This window comes from Balaenoptera borealis (assembly GCF_965194805.1).
Source record: "Balaenoptera borealis genome assembly, chromosome: 5".
Classification (NCBI taxonomy): domain Eukaryota; kingdom Metazoa; phylum Chordata; class Mammalia; order Artiodactyla; family Balaenopteridae; genus Balaenoptera; species Balaenoptera borealis.
In genome coordinates, this window is record NC_138862.1 from 128,487,953 (window position 1) to 128,504,061 (window position 16,109).

The 16,109-nt window shown below is 41.0% G+C and overlaps 1 long non-coding RNA gene across 1 annotated transcript; it reads right to left on the reverse strand.

Moving 5' to 3' along the window:
• Nucleotides 1-552: 552 nt before the first annotated feature.
• LOC309629165 lies at nucleotides 553-13,314 on the reverse strand. Its single transcript, XR_014244904.1, has 2 exons — nucleotides 5,821-13,314; nucleotides 553-5,768 (listed from the first exon to the last, which is right to left on the reverse strand). It is a non-coding gene; the product is annotated as an uncharacterized lncRNA (long non-coding RNA).
• Between the last annotated feature and the right edge of the window lie 2,795 nt (nucleotides 13,315-16,109).

The following is a 16,109-nucleotide window of genomic DNA, read 5'->3' on the forward strand; positions in this document are numbered from 1 at the left end:
ATATTTTTTAAACTACATCATAATCTTTTGCGGTTTAGTCTGAGATGCAAAGAAAATTCAACATCAGGATATATTAAAGTATAATTCACGTTAATGAAATAAAGAGGGAAAACCTCAGTCGGTGCTGACAAGTCATTTGTTAAAATTAAACACTCATGTGTGGCTTTTAAAAATGCTTTTAGTGAGCTATGAGTAGGAGGGAATTTTCTTAATATGATAAAAAAAAAAAAAAACTATTCATCAAAAACCTACAACAAGGGCTTCCCTGGTGGCGCAGTGGTTGGGAATCTGCCTGCCAATGCAGGGGACACGGGTTCGAGCCCTGGTCTGGGAAGATCCCACATGCCGCGGAGCAACTAAGCCCGTGAGCCACAACTACTGAGCCTGCGCGTCTGGAGCCTGTGCTCCGCAACGGGAGAGGCTGCAGCGGTGAGAGGCCCGCGCACTGTGATGAAGAGTGACCCCCGCTCGCCACAACTGGAGAAAGCTCTCGCACAGAAACGAAGACCCAACACAGCCAAAAATAAATAAATAAATAAATAAATTTATTAAAAAAAAAAAAAACCTACAGCAAACATAACACATAATGATGAAAATTTAGAAACATCACCATTAAAGTCAGAAATAAAGACAGCTGCTCTCCCTGCATGAACATTGTTGTAGAAGTGCTAGACAACAGTAAGAAAAGGGGGAGAAAAGCAAGAAGTTTGCAAAGAAATACATTAAATTGCTATTATTTGCAATTATTATTTTCCACTTATAAATGCAAGATAATCTACAGACCAACTATTTGAAGCAACAAAAGAGTTTTTGCTAGTTACAAAATCAACATACTAAAATCAGTAACATTCCTGTACACTAGCAATAACTATTTTAAAATGCATTAGCGTATGTACGCACATGTAATTCACAGTAGCAGCAACACTTTTTTAAAAAACTAGAAATAAATCTAACAAAAAGTTTTAAGAGAGAATTCTAAAATATTATGAAAGGACATAAAAGAACTTTTGGGAAAATAAGATATACCTTGTTCATGGATGAGAAACTGAATAAAGATATAATTTTTTTCCAGTAAGATCAATGTGATTCTAATCTCAGTTGACAAAGTGGATTTTAGCAAATTGATTCTGCAGTTCATATGAAAGAGTACAGTTCCAAGAAGAGTCAACATAATTCTGAAAAAGAACAAGGGATAGTAGCTTTGGTAGGTATTAAGATGTCATAAACTTTATAGTAATTAAAACAGTATGGTATTAGTGAAAAGATAAAGAGATTAATGAAACAGAATAGAAAGGCTGGAAATATGGCATATGATAGAGATTGGCTTACATGGTAGAAAGGAAAGGATAAAGTATTGAGTTAATAATGTTGGAAAATTTGGCTTTCTACCTAGAAAATAAACAATAAGCTTATACTACATATAAAAATACATTCCAAATGAATTAAAGGTATAAGTGTGAAAATCAAAACTTTAAACTATGGGAAAAAATAAAGCAAAATTGGCTTCCATTTAAAGATAGAAATTCAAATGCACATGTTAGTCTTCACTTTCTCTTTAAGTCCCAATAAAATAACAATCAATGGATTTCTAAGATGTTAAAATCACAGAAACAAAAGGAATGGAAAAACAAACAGCAGCAGCAAAATTTGCAATCTGACAGGCAGATGGATGAGCAGTAACTTAGTTAGCAGACCCCAGAAAGCCAAATTCTAAATTGGCAGTGAAAAAATCAAGCAGCAACCTGAGGCACTTCCCTAGGGGTCCATTGGTAAAAAATCCATCTTCCAATGCAGGGGACGCAGGTTGGATCCCTGGTCAGGGAACTAAGATCCCACATGCCACGGGGCAACTAAACCCGCGCGCCACAACTACTGAGCCCACGTGCCGCAAACTACAGAGCCCATGTGCTCTGGAGCCCTTGCGCCACAACTAGAGAGAGAAAACCCACATGCCACAACTAGAGAGAAGCCTGCGCACCGCAAGGAAGAGCCCGCGCCACAACAAAAGATTCCCGCGTGCCGCAACTAAGACCTGACGCAACCAAAAAAAAAAAAAAAACCTGATATACAGAACAGAATCACCAAAAGATTTATCAATTGGCTTTACCAGTACCACTGGACATGAGGGTAAAGGTGAGCTATAAAGAAAATTGGTTAAAATATATTTAATAAGCGTTTAGACCCCCAAATCCCCATCCTCACTTTGCCCACTAGGGAAGCTACCCCTTCCTGACCCCATAGTTTATTCTCTGTAGAGGGTAAAATAGAAGGTCTGTGGGTTGGGGGACGCCAGCCTAGTTGAGGGCAAGGGTACCTTAGGAAAATAGGAAGATTAAAGTAAAAGTTTTAATTCTGGTTGACACTCCCATCTTGTTCTCTCCATTTGGTTCCCAAATTTCTGACAGACAGGCTTATGTATATTCCAATCAAGAGCATAAAAAGCCTTTTCTGGGGGAAAATCCCAAGAAAAAGATCTAAAGAAAATTACATGGGGAGTTTCTAAACCAAATGACACAGCCAGATCTGCCTACGTGAAGCCTCCAGTTAGCTTCATGTCCCAATTAGGTTTAGTGCCCCGCTCAAATACAACCGGACAACCAAGGATCCCCAGGCATTTGAAGAAGTCCTCTGCTTGAAAGATAGGAGCTATCAAGGCAACTTGAAGGAAAAGACTCCATGTGAGACGAATGAAAACTTTAAAAATATTAGTAGTATCATTACAGACATAAGAGAAGATATTCTATTTCCATGAGCTAATAACAAGAGAACATTTTAAAAAGAAGGAAAGGAAGATTTTTTTAAGACACTTAGAAGTTAAAAAGATAGCAAAAATGAAAAACTTCATTTTGAGGGTTAAAAGATAAAGTTGAAAAACTATCCCTTAAAGAAGGACAAAAAGCTAAAGAGACGGAAAACTTTTAAAAGAGGAACAATAAAAGTTTAGGATGAAATTATTAGAGAAATAATTCAAGAAATTTCCCAGAACTGAAGAGCATGTGTTTCAGACTGAATGGGTCCAGTTACTGCCCAGAACATGGGAGACAATTAACCTCCATCAGGACATGCCATCTTGATATTTCAGAACATCAGAAGACCCTTTAAACTTCCAAAGAGGAAAAACAATAGCCAGAGGTGTCAAACAAAGAACAATTACAAGAATAACCTTCCAGCCCTAAATAATACTATTCTGATGGTAGAAGACAGTGGAGAAATGCCTCTAAAATTTTTCTGAGGAACAATTATTTTCAACCTAAAATTACACATCCAATGGAAGTATTATAAGTGTGTGGGCAAAATAAGGCATTTTTAGACATTCAAGTTCTCAAAAAGTGTATCTCCTACACATTCGTTTTCAGGAGACTACTGTAAAATGTCTTTGCCAAAACAAAGGAGTAAATCAAGAAAGAGGAAGATAGGGAATAGAGGAGAGAGGAAATCCAATACTGGAAATGCAAAAGGAAAAGTCTTAGGATAACAGGTGCACTGCCAGTGTAAGAGGCAACAGTTCTTACTGGGGAAGGATAGAGGGTCCCAGGGGACATTTCTTCAAGAGGATGACTGACAGCATATTGGACGTGTTTGACCATATCAAGAGGAAAGTTTTATATATTCATTCAATTAAATACTATACAGAAATATAATGAGTCAACATACACACACACACACACACATCTCTCAACATCAAAAGATTTGGAAGATAAAATATTGAGTGAAAAAGCAATGAGAGTACTATGAACATTACAATACCATTAGAATTTTTTTAATTAATGGTACTAGCAATACTGTAGACTTTTCATGGGGAGTTGGGACAACTACAGTCATAAAGTTCCCTTTTCTGAGGAAAGAGGAACATGAATGGTACTGGGGAGGGAAAATCAAGGGGACTTCAATTTTATCTGTAAAGTTTCTTTTAAATGATTTTTAAAAACCTAAAGTAAAAATGACTAAGTGTAAAAATTAGTTAATTCTGGGTGAGTATACAAGTATTAATCTTTCATTGATCTTTCTATTTTTCTGTATTTTTCTTTTCCAGGAAGGAAAGAAGGAAGGGAGAAAAAAGAAAGACAAAGGCAGCAATCACAGGCTTTCCCAGGGCCTGGGCAGCAGAGCCAGGAAAGCAGGGGCCAGGACAAGGGGGGCCCACTCCAGCTGCCCCCCTCCCGAACTAAGGCTTCTCTCCATCTTGTTCAGTCCATTGCTCACAATAAAACACAAACATTCTGCAAGGTGCATGTTTCATTTTTCAAATAAAATCCCTTTTGAAATCTCAGTTTTTTGCTTTCTCAACACAGTCCACAGAATTTGTGCTTCAAGGGTCCAAAGTCTCAGAAAACTGAGACTCTGAAATGATGGTTTGGGAGAGGGCTTAGTAATTAAAATATTGTTAATCATTTGTATTATTGCTTAGTATAGCTATTACTTTAATAGAAAACATATAAGTAACAATTGACTCTCTCTCACTCACTCTCATTTACATCTGGCAAATCGTCGCCAAGCCTAAAGACCTCACCTGGTGACAGCTACCCCAAAGGCAGGTGAGTGCCTAGGATGAAATCAACAGGACTTGGGGCTGCTCTGTCAATATCACCTAAGAAGTGATATAAACCTCATAATGATGGAGGGACTTGGAAGTAGATGATGCTGAGAAGGCATTTGTTCTGTTTAACATAGAGATTTGCCCTTGGCCATCAAAGGGCCTGCTAAATACTCAGCTTCAAGTGCGTGGTCACAGCTTCTACAGAAAAGCCAAAAAGCTGAGCCTACAGATACCAATGCATATGGTCTCAGATAGACTCGAAATAGTTCATCATCAGACTCTTTCATTTGATTTGGAACTGGAAGAATTGCAAAGAAGACAAAATGAAAGGTACTGGACAGTTATCCTTTCTCTATTAAAAAAAAAATAACTCTGAAGTTTGGTGAGAATGTTGTGTGCTTGGGTTCAGGTCGGTGCTTATATTCTCTGACGCTTGATGGATTTCTGGCTTCAAATGTTTTATCAAGACAATCCACCTTGTAGCTATCTCCAAAGAAGACTGTGTGGCTCTATTAAGTCCACAATTTGCTTTTTAAAAGTGACTAAATATGCTTTTTCACAAAAACGACAAGTCATCTCCCTCCTGGACCCAACAGAGTTTGTCACCCAGCTTCCCCGGCTTTTCAAAACCAGCCATCAAAAAGCAAAGGAAATGTCATGACTTTGGAGCGGTCAGAAAGCTCTTAAGTCGCAGTGCAGGCTATTTCTCCTTTTGTGGCACAGAAAAGAGTGGACAGACAATGAATAAATAATCCCATTGTACTTACAAATGCGTAACAATCCTTCAAAATGAGGTGAAGAACAAAGATAGGAGATAGCAAAGCAGCCCCGGTCTTAACAGAAAAGCTTGCAATTCCAGGGCCTAAACTGCTTTTGCAAAGAAACACACACGCAGCGACCCTGAGAAAATAAAAATTTAAAATGGCATCCGATTCAGAATGCCAAGAGGCTCAGCCTAAATGGCTTTCTGCATAATTCACTTTGGACACCTTCAGCCTCTGTGGCTAAAAGGCAGCTGGTCTGGGCCAAGGTTAACACCTTAAACCATTCAAAATGACTGACTTTGAAATAATCATCAGGGTCACCAGTTGTTGCTAAAAGCACCTCTTCATCATTTTTACTTCGCCACGGCCCTTCCTTTCCCTTTAAAAAAGCTCGTGGTTTTATGTTCTAGCGTTTGTCCAAGGCTTCCGTTTTTCATCTCCGGTGCCTGCAGCCGCCCCTTCCCCACCTTGAACTGCAGAATCCAGGGGCAAACAGCAAAGCAGGCGCCCCTTCCCCACCTTGAACTGCAGAATCCAGGGGCAAACAGCAAACGTCTGATCCCTGGAAGGCCCAGCGGAGAAGGTCTGATGCTGGATGAAGCAACGGGGACCCAAGACACGGATTTGTAAAGCTTAAGCTAGAGATTCAAGGGTTCACAGAAACACAGAGAACTCCAGGAACTCAGAACTTCAAATGGCCTTAGAGAATTAACAACTGAAAACTTTTAGTTATATTTTTAAAGAAAGTGGGTGAGGGGATACTGCTTGGCATATCAAAAAAAAAAAAAAAAGCCTCTTCATCAAGATAGAGAGTAGATTTTGCACATATAAAAAAGAGTTTTACTTTCTCTTTACAAGACCAGTGTTTTCTTACTCTGTAGGCAAAGGAAAAGTAGAATTTGAAAACTGGAATTGTTAGGTGTGGGACCATGATTGCAAGTATTCGTCTCCATGACAGAAGGGGACATTGGACGGCCTCATTCCCTCCCTGCACAGCTTAGCGTTCTTCTTCTTTTTTTATTTATTTTTTATTTTTTAGCATTCTTCTTAAACCATACCTGGGTACCAGATTTGATACCCACGTTGATGTAAATGAGTATCTGTCCTAAGAAAACATAACACTGCGCTTAACACTTTTCTTCAATAAAGGAAGTTCAAAAAATTGTATTTTGTACTGAATATGATATACTTTTCTTTCTTCCATTGATTATTTTATTGATTTTTAGATCAATAAATAAGTCCAGGCACTGTGTTGGGCATAATATAAAATAATACTTAATTTTCAGTGTCATATATTATTGTGAAGAAGACATGGTCTTTGCTTTCTCAGAGTTTACATCTCAGACTGCAGTAAGAGAGAGAGAGAATGCTGCATGTGACAATGTTAAAACCTTAGCAGCCAGTCAGGATAAGAGGCCTCTCAAAATTAGATACACAAATGGCTATTTGTCCCAGTGAAACTCTCTCACTGAGTCCAGGGTTCCTCCTTGGACTATTTTTGGCCTCTTCTTTGTCCAGTTTCATGAAGTTTTCATCCTGAGCTGCTGCCAGAGTCCTAATCACCTCAGGGAAAACAGAGAGCCTGAGCTTCAATAAGTCAATAGAGAAGATCATAAATACATCCTATAGTTGTGTTTCCCAAACTGTGTGCTGGGGCACCCCAGGGTGCTACAGTAAACACACATGGATATTTTAAATTTTCAAGGGAAACACAGGGACATATGTCAGACACTGTGAAAACTACTATTACTACAGTGTGTGTATAAACAGAGAGAACTTTTTTTCTATACCCATACAGTTGTGTGTTAACATTTTTCTTCTGAGCTACATTATCATTACAGTTATTATTACACAGTTATTTGAAGCAACATAAATATATTACACATTTTGATATATAATCATTAAACATACTGTATTTCTCTGAATATAATACATTATTGATTATAAGACATATTCTTTTACTTACCTAGAGGGGGAAAATGTCCTGCCAATTAAACCATGATGCCAGACTTCCTTATCACATTAGGTTTTTTTAGATTTATTAGAAGATCTTTTTTAGACTTTAGACATAGATTGTAATTATACACCATGCTTGAGCATTCATAAAAAGGCTAATATAAGTGGAATAAATTGGCTATGGTACTCCTACATCTTCACATTTTGAGTCCAGCTCTTCTGAATCACTTTTCAACTGAGACATTAACGACCACAGTTTTCTACCCAATATCATCCTCTGTGCCATCAAGAACATTGGAGAATCAACATTTCTTATGATGTTCCACTATTGTCTCTGGGATTTCCTTCCAAGCCGTGGATACCATCCTGTAAGTCTTCATTCTGGAGCTTTCTTACTTGAAATTATCAGGCAATAAAACCACTTCATGACTGAGACCTAACTGAAGGAATTATAAGATGCCATTGACTATGAGACACACCTTGACTTCAGACACCATTAATGCCCTCACAGACACAATAATTATGTCTTTAATGCTACCCTGGTGAAAAGGGAGGCAGAAGTCAGGGACAAGGGGCACACATCAATTTTGATGAAAGTGAAGAGTCAGAAACCAACCAAGTAACGAGAAGATTTTCGACCGCATCATCAGAGCCAGTCACTTTCTCAAGGCTGTGCCTTTTGTTTGTTGCCCCTGGGCGTTTATCTATCATGAGGCAAAGGACCACAGTCAGGAGGGAGAGATCAGAAGGGAGGTATGCCGATGTCTTCTAAAGTGAGAGCGGGAGCGGAGATGAGAAAGGAGAATGTGCAGACCTCAGGCACGTTCCCAGGCAGACAAATATTAGGAAAGAAGACATGTGGAGCGTGAGCATCTAAACTAGCCGCGTGCCCTCGTGCCACGTGCAAGGTCTCTGGACATCCCCAGGGCTACGCATTCACCAGGCTGAAGACTACAACACCAGACTAACTTGACGTTGCACATACAGGGCAGTGAAATATTGTAGAGGTCTGGTCTTAAGAGAGGCCTCAATCCCCATAGACACCATGATCTGCCAAGCTGGATTGATGCCAGCTTCTTCCTCCATCCCATGGGCCAGGCAACCAAAACTGAGACAAGAGAAGAACTCCTCCTGGTTCTTTAGCAAGACAAATATTGATGTTTTCCCCCCATGTACAGCCCCCTTGCTTCTGTCACAGGTTCTGTTCCAAAGACCCGTCACATAAACATCTAGCCAGAGAGCGTGCCTAGATGCTTATGAAAATGCATGATGTTTTAAAAATGTTCTTCTGTGCTTTAATCCCCCTTTAAAATTAATGTTCCTAATTCCTGGGGCTGCTGCGATAGGATCTCAGCCATCTGCCCCTGCTAATTCCTACCACATCTTCTGATTAAACAAAGGGAGGCGGCTGAAGGCACAGGGGTTTTCTTTCAGAGGGGCCCATATATTCTTTATAGGTCTTAATTAGAAATATGATTTTCTTCTCAAATTGATTTTTTTTTTAACTAAATGAACAAATTGTCTTCCTCATCTCTTCTTAATTAGAGAACAGGGAAAGAGTTCTGTTATTTCCCATCCTCACAATTTCAGACTCTACTTCTCCCCAGCAACGCCCTGCCGCTATTAAAATGGTACTTCTGTGTTTGCACAATCCTCTGTCTACTTCCGTCATTTTTCTGATACATTCTATACACACAGTGCTGACCCTGACCTTTCCACTTCTCTGAGAATTGAAACAATGGCACTGAAAACATGAAATAAATAAGAGCATCCTGTTGAATTCAGAAAGTGAATACTCTATTCCACGGACACCTCTGATCTAACTACTTTAACAGATTCAATTTTTCACAAGCCACAAGGTTTACCAAAAGAAATGTAACTTCTTTTTCTATATCTCCACTCAATCTGAGCCCTCATTTCCATTTGACACAGCAGCAAATAATTTAGTCACATTACTGATCACTCAGACATTTTAAGTTTAGCTCAGTCAAATGGTGTGTGTCCCTCGTCCTCCACTCCACCCCCCATTCTATATCCCCTTTTCATTCAGGGTAGCAGCTGGGCTCCAGAGATAGGACCAGAGTCCAGGATGTGGGAGTGGGCATGGAGGGGGCCTCCGGGCCATAGTCATCCTCACCCCATGAGCTCTTCTCCCTTTATCAGCAATTTATGTACTTCTAGGGACATGGGGACTTTCTGATGCTCTCCCAATGGAAAGCTATTCCCATGCCTTTGTGGCCTGGGGAATATTGGCAAGGGTTCCACTTCCAAAGTCCCAGAGGATAGCAGGTTACAATTCATTACTATTCTTGGAAACCTACAATATATTTAAAGAGGTTTCTGGGTACCCCCTGGACCCACCTCAAGACAGTGCACGGGGAAGAACCCCACTCCCATTTCTAATCCTCTTGCTTCTTCCCCAGCTCAATCTCCATAACGCTGGATCTTTCACTTAGGACACTAGTTCTCAATAGGCGTGGCACTGCCCCCATGGCAATTCTGAAAATTTGTGAGGGCAGCTCCCCCAAAACATCTTCTTTTCAAAATTTTCAAATCTCTGGAAGAGTTGCAAGAATAGAACAATAATTTTCCAGATGAGCAAGAAATTTAGCATTAATACTATTATATATTATACAATCTGTTAGTCAAATGTCCCTAAGTATCCCAATAATGGTCTTCATAGCTGGTTTTTAGTTCCATCCAGGATTCAATTAAGGATCATACATTGAATTTTCTTTTTTTTTATTTTACTGAAGTATAGTTGATTTACAATGTTGTGTTAATTTCTGCTGCACAGCAAATTGACTCAGTTATACATGTATGTATTCTTTTTTGTATTCGCTTCCATTATGGTTTGTCACAAGATATTGAATAATATAGTTTCCTGTGCTATAGAGTAGGACCTTGTTGTTTATCCATCCTGTATATAATAGTTTGCCTCTGCTAATCCCAGAATTGAGTTGCCTTTAATCTCCTTTAATCTAAATAGTTGTGGCACTTAGAGGGCAGGAGACAAGAATAATAGTCATCTCACAATGCATGGGATGGTCCCACCAATAAAGAATTGTTCTATGTCCCATGTGACTCTTGAATATTTCTCTAGACATCCATATCAGTTTAAAAAATTGTTTATATGATAGGAAGAAGCTTTTGGGGGTGGTAGATATGTTTATGGCATAAATTGTGGTGATGGTTTTAGGGGTATCTACTTATCTCCAAACTCATCAGTTGTAGACATTAAATATGTTCAGCTTTTCATATGTCAATCATACCTCAATAATGTGTTTTTAAAGCAAATAATAACAATAATATATACATTTAAAATTTTTAATAAATAAAATGAAAAATAGTCTATAATTAACTGCACAGAGAGCCTAACTCCATTTTACAACTAAAGTAATTTTTGCACACTTTGAATATACACTGAATTTTCAGGAACAGCAACAATGCTGTAAATTAAGGGACAGCTGTACCCTGTTTTGTCCGAAGGTTTTTCGAGGGTTTATTTCAAAAAGTATGTCACTAATGGCAATGCCATTTACAGTGATTGTCAACACATGACACCTCAATATCAGTCTGTGTTCAAAGCTGTCACTTTCACAGTGATTCAAGTTCAAGCATAGACCTACTTCATTATATCCTCTAGCGCAGGGGTCCCCAGCCCCCAGGCCCGTGGACCACTACCAGTCCACAGCCTGCAGCAGGAGGTGAGCAGCGGGCGAGCAAGCGAAGCTTTATCTGCCGCTCCCCATCGCTCCCCATGGCTCGAATTCCTGCCTGAACCATCCCCCCAAACCTCCCAACCCCCCAACCTAGATCCGTTGAAAAACTGTCTTCCATGAAACCATTCCCTGGTGCCAAAAATGTTGGGGACCACTGCTCTAGTGTTGTAGTGTCCCAAGTACTTAAACATTGAAATATATGTTTTATTTTAAGTTTCTTTCATTTTATTTCTCCTTTATAGTCAGAGAAAGCATTATATTGGGGAGTTTTTTGTTGGTTTTTGTTTTTATGTAGGTTGGTTGTATGTATCTTTTTTTTTAATAGATCTTTACTGGAGTATAATTGCTTCACAATACTGTGTTAATTTCTGTTGTACAACAAAGTGAATCAGCCATATGCATACCTATATCCCCATATCCCCTCCCTCTTGAGCCTCCCTCCCATCCTCCCTATCCCACCCCTCTAGGTCATCGCAAAGCATCGAGCTGATCTCCCTGTGCTGTGCTGCTGCTTCCCACTAGCTATCTATTTTACATTCGGTAGTGTATATATGTCAATGCTACTCTCACTGGGTCCCAGCTTCGCCCTCCCCGTGTCCTCAAGTCCATTCTCTACGTCTGCGTCTTTATTTCTGTCCTGCCACTAGGTTCATCAGTACCATTTTTTTTTAGATTCCATATATATATGTGTTAGCATATGGTATTTGTTTTTCTCTGACTTACTTCACTCTGTATGACAGATTCTAGGTCCATCCACCTCTCTACAAATAACTCAATTTCGTTTCTTTCTATGGCTGAGTAATATTCCATTGCATATATGTGCCACATCTTCTGTATCTTCTTTAATTTCAGGATAATAAGGGGGACTTTGCAAAGTAGCCGTTATAAAGAGGGGTTTCAAACAAATTGTTAGAAATGTATAAGTTAATCAGGGAAATGTGAACACAGTGATGAGGGAATTATCATTAATAACCTTTAGATGTAATATCGTATTGGGGTTATGTTTTCTAACAAGAGTCTTTTATTTTAAAAGATTGCATACAGAAGTATTTGCAGATAAAATGCTATGATTTGCTTTGAAATAATCAGGGTAGTGGAGTGAGTCAGGTAGAGATGAAACAAGACGCACCATGGATCAATAATTGTTGAGGCTGAGTGATGGGTAATAAGGCTTATTTTAGTATTCTCTCAACTGCTGTAAATGTTTGAAATTTTTGGTAATAGAAAGGTTGAGTTAAAGGAAAAGGGAGCCTACTGGGTCCGATGAGGTTGAACACCACTGGTTTATAGAGAATTGTACATTCAGTTTTCTTTAAGGCTTAGCCTTTTGAAGTTTAAAAAAAAAAATTGACTCTTTTGTCTATGTTCTTTTGTATCTTCCTTCAATGAAAGTGGCAAACTGTGCAGGAAGGGGGAGAAAGGTCACTTGGAGAAGGGTGGGGACAGTGGGGATAGGAGAGACTGGGGAGAGCTTTGGGAGTGGGGAAGGAAACCTTGAAAAATATCCACTGTCCCACTATACCACCTCTCAGCATCTTAAATGCCCTCTCCTGTTGACTGCAGCAACCTCACTGAGTATGAAGTATTTCAGACCAGCAGCTCTGTGGACAGATGCAGAGGATCGGCCTCTGCCCCACTCCCAGCCAGACCTCCTTCTGGCCCCCAGATTTCTCTTCCTCTCTACTTGTTTCTAATTCTGATTCTCAAAGATAGAACCTACTCTGGGTGTGGGATTCATTAAGGAGCATGTCCTAGGTTCTAGGCTGCAAGCTGGAGGGGACAGGGAATAAGCCAGATGACACCTGCGAACCCCAGTCTGGTAGAGGCCATGTGTGTGCTAAGGAGCTGCTCATGATGGTACACAAAACAGAAACACTGTCTCCTCAGGTTCTAAGGCTCCGTAAAATTGTAAATATGATGCAAAATTTTTGTACAGAACAACCGTTGCAGGGAGCTCCTCCAGGTGCCCCACTTCCTCCAGAGCCAAAACTGAATTCAATTTAATTCAATGACTATTTACCAAATACCTACCCTGTAGGTAAGGCACTTTCTGGCACTGCCTTTTGAAAATATTCTTCCCAAGACCCACCTGTTTTAACTTCCTCCTGGCTTTCATTGCTCTGATCCTTCTCATTTGTGTTATTTGTGTTTCAGCATCTCCTATCCCAGTCATATCAACATTTAGAGCTGTCTCCAGCCTCACAGAGCTGCCTGCCTTCCAGACAATGTCTAGTTCATTTCAAAGTAACAATTATAAAATAGATAGCTACTGGGAAGCAGCTGCATAGCACAGGGAGATCAGCTCGGTGCTTTGTGACCACCTAGAGGGGTGGGAGAGGGAGGGTGGGAGGGAGACGCCAAGGGAGGAGATATGGGGATATATGTATATGTATAGCTGATTCACTTAGTTATAAAGCAGAAACTAACACACCACTGTAAAGCAATTATACTCCAATAAAGATGTTAAAAAAATAAAATAAAATCAGTCAAAAAAAACAAAAAACAAAGTAACATTTTAAAAACACTTTCATTAAAACCAGATTTGCAGAACAAACAAACAAACAAAAAAAAACCAGAGCAATGTACAGAGCAGGGAGGAGAGGGTATGTCCCTCGCACCCTCTCTGCCCCCTTCTTTGCCCACAGACTCATCCTCCCGAGGGCTCCGCAATGGCTCCAGAATCTCCATTCCTGGAGGGAAAAGTCCCAGCGGGCGTCATGATGCTGGGGCTTCTTCAGTTGCCCCTCTCAGGGATATTTGCATTTCGAAAGAGACCGACAGTACCTTGATCCCTCCGGCTTCTCCAGCTTATAACCCTCTCCTGGCCTCACTTTCTTCCCTCCCCAGGACAGAGGCCAGGGTCGGTTATAAGAACCATCTCCTCCTTTGTTTCCTGCCCTTCCAGCAAAACCCAGCCCCTAATCAGCCCCACTATTTGCCTAAAGCCTGACCCGCTCCAAGTCAAGGTCTCCCCGTCCTGGTCTGCCCTCCTTCCCCTGCTCCGTTAGCAGCTTCCCTCAGCCGCTCCGCTCAGCCAAAAGCCTCACCTTCCTAGCGGGGAAGATGGAGCGAACCAGGAGCCAACGGGCTCAGAGCCTGGCCTCCCCACCGGCACAGCCAGCCAGACGTGAGGTTCCCTTCCTCCTGCACAAGGTCAGCCCCCTCCCAAACCTGGGTCCGAAGCCCTCGCCTCCAGGACCCTTCCCTGGATTCATCCTTCCCATCGCCAGCTTGCACTGAAGGTTCCAGGCCCTCCGTGCCCTTCCCCGAGCTCCTCTCGTGTCCTCTCTCCTCAGCCTGACCTCCCATTGGCTTTCACTTCTTTGTTTCCATTTACGCTTAAACCTGGTTTCTGCCCCATCACCTCGCAGAACTGCTTGCAGAAAGCATGCCGTGGCCTCCACTGCCGCATCCCACAGGCGCCATCCAGGCCTGATGGATAACAGAGCGGAACTTTTTCCACGTTTCCTGTTGCCCTTCCTGCAGGGCACCCTCACATCTCCTTACCTGGCCACCTCTGACGCGTCCTCCCACACTCGACTAACATTGCCTTCTGGAAGCTTTCCCTGAACCCCAGGTTCGCCTGTGTGCCCCTCCTCTGGCCCTCACAGGACTGGCGCTCACCCCCATCTTGACATTTATTATATGTTAAACGTATTTCCTGGAGGGCAAGGACCAGGTCTCCTTCACCTGCGTTCCTCCAGGGCCCAGCCCAGGGTCTGGCACAAGGGAAGCCAAGTGTCTGCTGCGCTGAGCCGAATGTCTGAAGGTGACATATCCCCAAATGCCCTGGATTGCTCTGGACGCTTAATGGTGACACAGTCACAAGTTTCTGTCAAAGCTGGATATTCACACTTTGGAACAGGCACATGTGAGGGGTCACCACAGGCTTCAGGAACCACCTCAACCTGATCAATTCACCTAAGAGATTCTGGGGGAAAAAGAGGCCCCATCTGCGCTCAGGTGACGTTCCAGACAGCTTGAGTCCCCACCTCCACATACACCTTCACCAAGGGTGTGCGTGTGTGTTGAGGCAAGCTCGCTTAGACCACATTTGAGACATTTCCTCTGCTTGTATCTGAACAGTGCAGTTGAGAGTTGACAATCGCATGTTCTATTCCCTCCACCACCATCAGGGGTCAAGGGGAGTGGGTAGAACCCATTCATGGACGGAAGAGCCTCTTCTCTTCCTCTCTGAACGCTCTTAGCACCTTGCTTACTAGCCTCTTGCTCAGAAGAGGCATTCAGTAAATAAAATGAAATTTTAAACCAAAACTATGAACATTCACACCTCATTTTTTTTCTAGCAGCTGGAATTTTCAGGGAATAAAATCATACATATCTTCTAATTAGTGATTAATGAGAGACAGTTCACGATTCTTTCCTGCATTAAAATTGTACTTTAAAATGCAAAATTAGTCAACTCTCTCACTTGGGGAGCAGAGGGGCTTTCTGGAATCCGATCAAGTCCGCCTTCCTCAGTACATTTCCCTGCTAGCAATGCTCTTAGGAATCAAATGTGGTTTATTTCATTTTAAGTCGCTTCTTTTTTCAATTCAGGAAAATGAATGTTGGAGCCAGATAAGAAACTATAGTCTGCTTTCAAGAAGGTTACAAGAAAACTGCATCTTGCATTACTAATCCTTTATCTTCATGTTAACAAAAAGATTACTGACACATTTTTGAATGAAAGAAAATAAAATAGCAAATGCATCTTAGGAAATGTGTAACTTTCATGCGACACACAAATCAGTTGTTAAATATTTTTTAAATGAGGGAAAATGCATAATAAAATTTTCCTTTAGAAGTAAAGAAACCAACTTTTGAGGACAGGAGAAAAAAAGAAAAGAAAACTAGCATTGGGAATCATCCTTTCACAGAATGCAGAATATGAATTAAATGATTGGACCTATAACTTCTTAATAGATAACGTGTTTCCTAAAAATGATTTTATTGGCCCAAGTAAGTGTTGTTTTGCGAGGGGAAACATTTCAAAGGCTGTCTCTGTGCTTCTCTCCTGCAAGGCCAGACTCCATTTCCCAGAGTCCCTGAAGAAGATTCTGGAAGACTGAAGCCAGCCAGACATATTTACCCAAGACCCTCAAAAATAATATGCGAGACAGAAGGGCA